Genomic DNA, 8,823 nt, shown 5'->3' with positions numbered 1-8,823 from the left:
TGTGGGCTCGTGCAGATACCCACTGACCTCACTGAAATGGTCCTGGAAGGACAAAGCCCCAGGTCCTGGAAGGACAAAGCCCCAGGTCCTGGAAGTGTCCCAGGTTCCTGGGCCGAGCTCTGCAGACAAGAACCCTCCCAAGGATCAGTTGTGTTTCCCATTTTTGCTTGTGCAGCTGCTCTGCTCCAGGACATTTGCTGCCAGTTTGATGATGGGGAAAAAGGGCTTTGATAAATATCAAACCCTGTCATTACCTCATTTTGGTGCACTCTGCATTTCTCCCAAACAAATTCCACGGAAAAGTCATGTAGGAAACCAGAACTTTCTACAAAAGAGAACCCACAGATCAACTTTTATTTTTTTTTCCCTTTTCTTAATATGGAATGAAGAGATAAAATTTCTTCATTGAGAAATACATGGCAATGAAAAGAACAGAGGGATAAAAGCAAAAATTACCCCAAACCTAACAATGTCTAAACCAATTTTTCTGGGGAAAAAAAATCCTATCTTGAAGCTCTCCTGTGCCAGTAAAGATACTTCAAATGAAGTAAATGAAACCAGTGTTCATACCAGGAGGCAATTATTGATTATTTCCATTCTTTTATCTGGATTTTATCTATCCCAGTGATGATGTTTCTTCAAACAGCAGGATATATTCATTAATTATTGTGAGATTAATTTACAGGCAACTTGGAAAGCGTGGCAGTCTGATAAGGAAAGGAATAAAATCACAGAATCATAGAATTATAGAATTATAGAGCTGTGGATTTGGGTTTGGGTTGGAGGGGACCTGGAAGCTCATCCAGTGCCACCCCTGCCATGGCAGGGACACCTCCCACTGTCCCAGGCTGCTCCCAGCCCTGTCCTGGGACACTGCCAGGGATCCAGGGGCAGCCACAGCTGCTCTGGGCACCCTCAGGGCCTCCCCACCTTCACAGGGAAGAATTTCTTCCTAATATTTAATCTAAACCCTCTCTCTGTCCGTGTGCAGCCATTCCCCCTTGTGCTGTCACCCCTTGGTCTCGTAATTCTCCTCTCCATCTCTCCTGCTCTCTTCAGGCATGGCCACAGTGAGGTCACCCCAAATCTTCTCTTTTCCAGGCTGAACAACCCCAATTGTCTGAGCCTTTCCTCACAGGAGCAGAGCTCCACACCCCAAACCAACCGTGTCACCCTCCTCTGGGCTCCCTCCAACAAACCAAAGCCCCTCTTTGAAATTCTCCACCAAAACACCAAACTGAAATTTAAATCAGCACTCACAGATCACAGAATGACAGAACTGAGTTGGAAGGGACTTTAAAACTCATCTCATTCCAACCCCAGCCATGGGCAGGGACACCTTCCCTCAGCCCAGCTGCTGATATCAAATCCTTATCAAGCTATTTTTCATCTCGATTTCACCCCAGAAGTGCCTGAGGATGAAGTTCAAAGCTTTGCAGTCACTCTGATGCTCGTGTCAGTGGATTTTTGTGGTGGCACTCGAGAGTGACTCAGCCACCCTCACATATCAAAGGCAGTTTTTTTGGTGGATGTGTTCTGGTCCCTCCCCTGGTGAACTGCTCACCCCCAGCCCCGGCCAACCACAACACCGTGGGCATTGATGCAGTGGAAACACACAAAAATCACAGCCCCAGACCAGCACTGCTGGGGAGGGGAACAAACACAGGTCCTTTGGGAAGAAAATGAAGGCTTTGTCATTTCTGGGTCTAGGGTTGCACAGGATCTTTGTCCAGTTGGAAACGGTTCCATGGAAATCGTTGGAAAACACCAACTTTCCATGGGATCATTTCCTGAGAGAAGTGTGGCTGAAATGCGTCTGAAGTTCAAGAGAACAAACACGAGCAGCAGAATAAAGGCACCCACTCAAAACGCAGCCAAAGGCAGGGCAGCCAAAAATGCCACGTTTAGATTCGTGCCCTGATCTACCTGATTCCCATCAGGGCGTTCCCTGGGCTCAGGATCCTTCTGGAGATCACCCAGCGTGGATCATTCCTCCTTGGCTCGGTGCTTTCCACACAGATCTCATGGAATAAAACCCATTGCTAAGTTCCCTCCCATCACAGAGGAGCAGCAAAGGTTCCAGAGCCCTGGAATGATTGTTTGGAATGTTCATTTGGAATGTTCACTTGAATGTTCGTTTGGAATGTTCATTTGAAATGTTCGTTTGGAATGTTCACTTGGAATGTTTGTTTGGAATGCCATGGCTCTGCCACCCTGGTGGCTCCTGTGTCCTCCTGCCAGCTGAAATCAAACAACAGCCTGCTTTATTGAAAAGTGATTTAATAATTGTCACTTATGGGCTGCCCAACTCTTCTAATTTTCTTTAAATTTACAGTTCCTGCTTCTTCTTTCTCTTCTTTATTTAAACCTGACTCTGTTGGCATTCATTGAGCCTGAGGCACCTGGAGCAGCAACGCTCCTCTCTTCACCTCTGCAGTTAAAATTGGGGATCTTGGTGCTGCTTCAGCCCTCCCAGGAAACAGCAAATCCTTGGAGACAGATCTGTGCACAAAGGCAACAGGCAAGGGAGTGCCTTGAGACAGTTTATAGGAATTCTTGATATGGTGTGAGAAACAAAACAGCTTTCACCAATTTAATTCTTTGTTGGGGCTTAGGAGTCACTTCAGGAACGGCAACAAGGAAAACCCCACTCCCCAGTGGAACAGAAATCCGTGGCTGTGAGCAGGGGTGTCCCCCCACAAAAATCAGGGTTGGTGGGGTTGTTTGTGGGGCTGCAGCCACCACACAGCTCCAGGCTCCCTGTCCAACGCTGCTCCTCACAGACCTGGAGCTGGGGTTGGCCAGGCAGGGGACAAGGACAGCGTGGGGACTGTCCCAGTTGTCACCAAACACAGAAATCACGTGGAGTCATCCCTGTTCCAATCAGGAATCCTTTTGGCACAGGATCTCCAGCAGCTTTGCCATGTCCGTGTAACAGGGAGAAGACCTGGAACATGTTTCATGCATTATTTAAAGGAAAAAGGACTTTTGTCAAGAGCTGCTTTTCTCTAAACAGCTTCTGGTGAGCACTCAGGTTTTAAACTTTTCCCTTGTTGATGTAAAAACAAGTGTCTGCCTCCCTGCAAAACTGGGAATTTTTACTGCAGACTTTGGGCAAAAAGCAAAACTATTTTGGCTCCAAACCAAAAACTTTAAGCTTAAAATGGCAAACCTCTCATTTTCAGCCAAACAATGAAAACGTTGGTTTTGGCTGGACATTTTTGGTTTTCCAACTGAAGTGATCTTTTTCTCGGTCAAAAAATTTTCCATGAGGTGAGGAATAAACATTACGGGTGAAAAGCCTCGTGGAACTGGAAGGAAGGAGGGAAGAGAGGGAGATAAGGAATAAAAAGTTTATCACAACCATCAGGAGGCTCCTGTTACCAAGGTCTGTGACAAGGCACGGCACCAATCCGGTAAAGAATCCCTGAAACCTATAGCCTGGGATATTTATAGCAGGGCTCACGGTCACTGGATGTTCTCTAAACAAATTTACAGAAGTGTTTTTCTCCTGGTTGTTTCCTTTTTTAGAATGTTATCACCAGGAGAAGCACTCCCAGCCTCTTCTACCTGGACAGAGTTCTTGTTGCTGTCTCGATGATCTCAGTGGCCGCACAGGCAATAAAAATGCCCCAGGAGATTGTGGGTGACTTTATTAATTCACAAAAAACTCCAAGCCCTGTGCAGGCATCTGGCAGGCAGAGAGGACGCCCTGTTGCCTCTTTCCCAACAGTCTGGAGGGAGAAGGGAATGTGTTTGGAGGTGGAAAAGCCATTCCAGAGCAGGGCATGAGCCAGCGGGGTGCAGGATGTCCCACAGGACCCTCCAGCTCCAGCGGGGCTCCCTGGTGTGGGCTGAAGCCTTGGGAGGGCAGGGCTGGAACAGAGACTGGGCAGGGCTGCAGAATAAAGCAGAGATTTATTGAAAGGCCTTGAGGATCCACCTTGGGCAGGACAAGAGCCTGGCCAGGGCTGCACCCAAGGGGGACCCAAAATGGTCCCAAATGGACAAACGCTGCCCAGGGCTCCCCCTTGGATCAGTTTTGCTCCGTTTGCACTTTGGGGTTGAATTGTCCAATTGCAGCTGCAGGCTGGGAGGTCCCATCCTTCTTGTTGCTCCCTGCAGCCCCCCTTGTTTGTGCTCTTGGGGCTGAAAGTTGTCCTGGGTGTGCAGCAGGAGAAGGATTTGTTTTGTGTCCGTGCTGTGTGCAGAGAGCTGAGTGAGCCTGAGTGTGAGCTCAGAGCTGCTCCCTGGGCACCACAGGGGCTGCAATAAATGAAAATAAAACTGAAGGCATCAGGGTATTCCTCCAGTTTAAATCCCAGCCACGTCTCTTGTGATCATCTCAGAACAGGGAATTCCTGCCATCAGGAATCCCTGCAGATGGAACGAGATGGGAAAAGGTGGGAGGATGTGGAGGTTGGCACATGGAGGAAGGGAAAGGGAAGCCGGGGGTGGCTGCAGTGAAGCTTTTACTGCTGGTCCACACCTGCTTTACCTGGGTGCTTTTTGATTTTCTGGCTACCATTAGGCTCTAAAGGGCCAACAGGGCAGCGGACAGTGGTGAGGGAAGCGTTGTCCCATGTCACCATCCACGTCCTGGCGTTTCCCTTCTCTCTTCCCACATCTCCAGCAAACGCTCCATCACTCATGGAAACGCTGCTGCTCCACCCCATGAGGAATCCTGGTTACCTGGAGGACAGAGATGGACTCAGCTGTCAAGAGCTGATGCTTTCCCCTCCCAGTTTTCGTGCAGAATCCACCGGCACAGACAATTTTTTAATCACTGTTCTAATGTTTCCCAGCATAAAGCGGCTTTCGGGACGTGACGCAAACCAACGGTTTAAAGCCATAGATATTTCTAGTTAATCTAAAAGATTAAGCACCTCCCAGCCACTGGAAAGTGCTCCTTGCAACTACAGTATTATGGCCTTGGATAAATCTGGTTTTATAATCCTGCTTAGTCTACACTGATCTGGATAAAAAAGAGCCCCACCATGGAGAACGAGGCTCAGAAAAGCAGTGTTTAGGCAAGGGGAGGGAAAACAGGAGCACGTATTTTCTGCAGGGCCAGGAAGGTGGCCCAGGCTGTCAAATCGTGTTAGGGACACATCATAATCCCCAGTTACCCTTCCCAATGACACTTCCCAGAGTCACCTTCCTATAAAGTCCCTGCAGAGAGAAAGGATGGATCGGATGGGGGAGGGAGGCTGAGGGTGACGAGCAAGGAGGTGCTGGAGGTGATCCCTTGGGAGGCTGAGCTGGAACAGAGACTGGGCAGAGCTGCAGAATAAAGCAGAGATTTATTGAAAGGCCTTGAGGATCCACCTTGGGCAGGACAAGAGCCTGGCCAGGGCTGCACCCAAGGGGGACCCAAAATGGTCCCAAATGGACAAACGCTCCCCAGGGCTCACCCTTGGATCAGTTTTGCTCCGTTTGCACTTTGGGGTTGAATTGTCCAATTGCAGCTGCAGGCTGGGAGGTCCCATCCTTCTTGTTGCTCCCTGCAGCCCCCCTTGTTTGTGCTCTTGGGGCTGAAAGTTGTCCTGGGTGTGCAGCAGGAGAAGGATTTGTTTTGTGTCCGTGCTGTGTGCAGAGAGCTGAGTGAGCCTGAGTGTGAGCTCAGAGCTGCACCCTGGGCACCACAGGGGCTGGGATAAATGAAAATAAAACTGAAGGCACCAGAGGTGCTCACAGACTCCTCAGGGAGCTGGGCAGGTGTCCCTTGGATCCCACCAGGATCTGGAACGTGCATGAGGGCTCTGAGCTCAAGGGCAGCCAAGGCAGAAGTTCTGAGTGGAAAAATAACTGGTGCTTATCTCCCTGCTCACCTTGGGGAAGGAGGCAAGAGCAGAGGTGAACAAACACACCAGCAGTGGATTACCAGGAATCCCAGTTTGCCTTCCAGCACTGGAATGTTTCCTTCCAGCAGAAGTTTATGTGGCAGCTCCCCGAGGAAAGGCTGAAGTGCTGTCTGCATTCTCCACTAAGAACCTCCCCATCCTACAAAATTTTCATTTGATTTTTATGTTCAGCCCAAGTTTAAAGTGCATGAGCTCATTCATTACATCACCAGTTTATCTAAGGGGTTATTAAAGTGCTGATCAAATGACAAGAACTGGAAACATTTGTCACAACCAAGGATCTCAGGAAATACTTTTTTAGCACTTACACTGCCTGTATGAATAGCTGTGAATAGTGTGAAATAAATTAGTATTAAATGTATCTCTAAATCCAGTGTTTCCTGTATTTCTGGAGGAAAATGACTCTTGCCTGGGTTTCGGAAGTGCAGTTAAAACTAAAGTTACTGAATTAATGCACAAATTACTGGGCAGAATTCCCTTGCCTGCGTTTTGCAGCTCATCAGATCCGTGGGTCACAATATAAATGTCTTTATATTCTGAGAAAGCTGTGAACAAACAGGCTGGGCACTGCATCTGCATCTGCAAACAAACATTTCACAGCTATCCCACAGAGAAAGATCGGTTTGAATTGCAGATCCTCCTGCTCTGTAGCCTTTGTCCCTTTCGAATCCACACAGGATTTTTGGCAGCCAAGTCAGAGCCTGGAAGTGTTGAATGCACCAAACTTAGCTCCTACTCACCCCAAGTGATAATATTAAAATAATAAGCCTGCCACAAACTTTGTGGCAGCAAAACTCAGCGAGAAGAGAAGGCAGCTTTTAGAAAACAAAGCAACCCATGAAATTCATTACTATGAGGCACAAATTACTACTGCTATTATTATCATCCAGTGCCTTTAAGCTGCTGGGATGAATAAGGACTCTTCTGCCTTGTACAAATAAAAGGATAAGAGATCATTGTCATCACAGATTTAGTGGATTAAGGAAATGATATGTGCATAATGAGTCTCTGGAAATAGAATATTGGCATGATTTTTTAAGCTTGCTGCAACTCCTCGTGTCACACATGGCTTGAGCTGACCACTGATTAATTTAGACTTGAAAAAAAAAAAAAAAGACAAAACAACCTCACTTATGTAACTTAAATCTGCCTTCCGTGGCTGGTTTTAAAGATCTGCTGGGGTTTGCCTGGAGGAGCAGGGATTGTCCTGCAGGAGCAGAATTCCCTGCTGAGCCTGGTGCCACAGAGGGATCTGCACTGAGGAGGTGGGAGCAGAGCAGGGATCTCCAGGCTGGTGGGAAGGAGCACTGGAGCAGCTTTCAGCTCTTCTGGGAGCACTTTCTCCCATGAACAAGTGTCAGTTACAAGTATAAGATCATCCTGTTGTTTTGACACAGATGAGATTTAAATAAACAAACCACTATTTTTACCAGTGGAGATTTTGGCTCCCTCTCCCAGAGGAAAAGGCCATTTTTTTCCATTTGTGCCTGGCAGAAAACCCCAAACTCTTAAAGGCCAGTAGACACTAAACCAAACAAAAGCAGAAGAGCTGATTCCATCCACGCTCCTGCAAGGCCTTTGCACTCCTGATGCCAAAAATCGGACACAGGTGAGTGTCCCCTTTGTTTCACTCCTCTGCTGAGATGCTCCTGGCATGGAGAGGCCCCATTTCCATGGAAACAACTTGTGGAAATCACAGAGTGCCGGTGGTTTTGGCTGACTCCATGAGCTCTGACTACCTGAGCATCTTTTTGGCTCACAAAACCCCCGGTGGGACCGTGACAAGGAAGGAAAGACTCAATTCTCAACAAGCCTGTCATTAACCAGCACCTTGGTTGTCATGGGAAACCTGGAGCAAATTTCTGCTCCAGAAGAAGATGATTTTCAGTTTGCAGAAAACTTTGGGGTGCAGCTTCTCCTTTGTTCTCTTCACTAAAAGGTTTGTAGCAGCTCTGCAACCAAAAAAATGCCAAAGCAGCGCTGAGGATGTCTCTCCTTTCTGCCCTGGCACTCTTTTCCCCCATTTCCTTGGAGCAAAACAGAGCCACTGTTGGTTTTAAAGGAGAGGGATGCAGCTCGGGCCGAGGTTACACAAGCCAGGACAATTTCTGGAGTCTCCACGTTTTCCCACCAAGGAATGCAGAGGATCTGCCCTGCCTGGGAAACAATGCGAGGTTGAGCGAGGACAGAGCAGAGGATGAATGACATGTCACAAAAGCTGCTGCTCCCGGTGCCAGCACAGCCCTTCCCTCGGGATGGGGGCTCTGGGGAAGCTCCTTGCAGGCTCTGGAGCATTTGGTAGACAGCTGTGCTGCTCAGAGAGCCACGGCGAGGGTTTTCCACTCAAAACCACAAAAATGAGCTGGTGATGCCATTTGGAAGCCATGGCCACAGAGCTCACCTCCTCTGACTGCGCTGCTGGATTTTAGGAACAGGGGCTCAGCTTTTTTTGCCCTCTCCCTTCCCTGCTGCTTTCTCTTTTGTGCTTCTCCAAGGAGCCAAACCCTGCCAGAGCTGCAGATCCAGGGCTGGCCAGGGAGGGAGGTGGAAGCAGCTCCAGCCATCCTGGGTGGGGGTGATGCCTTTTGGGGCTACCCAAAAACACAGGCCAGGCAGAATTAAGGTAATAAAAAGCAATTCTATTTATTGAAGGGCCTTCAGGTACATTTAGGGCAGATGAAGCCCACCCAAAATGGACAATGGTCACGGGTTTCACACTTTGATAACTTTGGCTGGGTGGACAGAGGGAAGGGCAAAGGGCTGTTCCTGGGAGCCTGGGAAGTGCCAGGAACACCTCGTGTATCCCAATCCTGGCAGCACAACCCCAGGAAAATGCAGTTTAAAGCAGATAAATAACACATCCATCCCCGTTTGATCACTCTGATGCCTTTTGGGGCTACTTAAAAGCCAGGCAGAATTAAGGGAATAAAAAGCACTTCTGTTTATGGAAGAGCCTTCA

Source organism: Prinia subflava, chromosome 12, assembly GCF_021018805.1.
Source record: "Prinia subflava isolate CZ2003 ecotype Zambia chromosome 12, Cam_Psub_1.2, whole genome shotgun sequence".
Classification (NCBI taxonomy): domain Eukaryota; kingdom Metazoa; phylum Chordata; class Aves; order Passeriformes; family Cisticolidae; genus Prinia; species Prinia subflava.
This window is presented reverse-complemented; position numbering follows the sequence as displayed.